The 1,906-nt window shown below is 42.5% G+C and overlaps 1 pseudogene; it reads right to left on the bottom strand.

Annotated features, from left to right (window-relative positions):
* Positions 1-1,024: 1,024 nt before the first annotated feature.
* LOC120102111 (U2 spliceosomal RNA) lies at positions 1,025-1,174 on the bottom strand (annotated as a pseudogene).
* Between the last annotated feature and the right edge of the window lie 732 nt (positions 1,175-1,906).

Here is a 1,906-nt window from a genome sequence, read left to right on the forward strand (position 1 = left end):
CATCTTGTATTTTAATTCTTTTTTTTTTTTTTTGGTTCTTTTTTTTTGGAGCTGGGGACCGAACCCAGGGCCTTGCACTTCCTAGGCAAGCACTCTACCACTGAGCTAAATCCCCAACCCCCTTGTATTTTAATTCTTAACATCTATGCATCAAACACAAAGGCAGCCAAGTTCAAAAAACAAAACAAACAAAATACCCCACTACTCCAGCTTAAATCACATATTGACCCTTACACATTAATAGTGGGAGACTTCAATGTCCCACTCTCACCAGTAGACAGATCATCCAGACGAAAGCTAAACAGAAATGCTGAAGCTAGCAAACGTTATAAACCAAATGAACCTAATGAATATTTATAGAACATTTCACCCAAACACAAAAGATGATCCCAGTTCTTCTTAGGACCTCATGGAACTTTCTCCAAAGCTGACCACATACTGGATAGAAAGCAAGTCTCAATAGATAGTAGGAAATTGAAATACCCTCCTGCACCCTATCTGACCCCTACACGTTAAGGCTGGATATCAACAACAGAAACGATAGAGAACTTGCAAACTCACAGACTCTGAACAACTCATTACTTAATGAAAAATGGATCAAGAAAGAAATTAGAAACTTCTTAGAATTGAATGAAAACGGATACACAACACCATGCCCCAAACTTATGGGGTACAATGAAGAGGCAAGTTCAAGTAAGCAAGTAAACAGGGCTAAGTACCTACATTTAAAAAAAGTGGAAGCTAGGCATGGCAGCACATACCTTTAGTCCCAGCACTGAGGAGCCAGAGGCAGGCAGATCTCTGTGAATTCAAGGCCAGCCCAATCTAAAAGCGAGTTTCAGCATAGCCTGGGCTACATAGTGAGATGCTATCTCAAAAAGAAAGAGAGAGAGAGAGAGAGAGAGAGAGAGAGAGAGAGAGAGAGAGAGAAGAGAAGAGAAGAGAAGAGAAGAGAAGAGAAAATCATTGAGCGGGGATTGCAGATTAAAAGATGCAGACTACTGGGGCTGGGGATTTAGCTCAGTGGTAGAGCGCTTACCTAGGAAGCGCAAGGCCCTGGGTTCGGTCCCCAGCTCCGAAAAAAAGAACCAAAAAAAAAAAGATGCAGACTACCAAGGCACTGCTCCTTTCTCCAGTTCTACACTTGATCTTAGCCAAAAGGCCGAGAAGCGATCCTTTCTCCAGTTCTGATCTGATCCTGTGCCAGGGTCTAATCAGGCCTGTGTCTTCCTGCCCCCTGGGTATACCAGAGGCCTCATCTAAACAGCCTTCCTGCAGTAGCTCTCTTCTAGGTGGCCAGATGGGAATCCCAGACCCATGTTATTTTCTAGGACACAGGAGCCAAGTTTATTGGTGCTAGGGCCACCAAAGTTGGTGTGGCTAGATCAGGGACTGTCATTGGAACAGTATTTGGTAGCTTGATGAGATTGGCTATGCTAGGAACCCATCTCTCAAGCAGCAGCTCTTCTCCTATGCCAGTCTGGGTTTTGTCCTATATGAGGCCATGGAGCTCTTGTTTGACAGTTGTCTTCCTCATTGTCCTCCCCATGGAGGCTCTATAGGGTCACCCATGCTATCTAGGCTGCTGTGACTCCATGCCAGTCCTGGTGATGCAATGCTCTGAGCTTTATCATCAAACAACATTTCTCAGAAGGAAGGAAGGAAGAAAGGAAGGAAAGAAGGAAAGAAGGAAGGAAAAGAAAGGAAAAAAGAAAAATTGGACAGATCTCATACCTAATAACACATCTGAAAGATCTAAAACAAGAAATCATACCACAAAGGAGTAGATAACAAGAAATAATCAAACTCAGGGCTGAAATCAATAAAATAGAAACAACAACAAAAAATACCTATAAAGAATCAATGAAACTGAGTTAGTTCTTTGAGAAAAATCAGTAAGATTGAC

This window comes from Rattus norvegicus, chromosome 3 (assembly GCF_021556685.1).
Source record: "Rattus norvegicus strain SHRSP/BbbUtx chromosome 3, alternate assembly SHRSP_T2T, whole genome shotgun sequence".
NCBI classification, from domain to species: domain Eukaryota; kingdom Metazoa; phylum Chordata; class Mammalia; order Rodentia; family Muridae; genus Rattus; species Rattus norvegicus.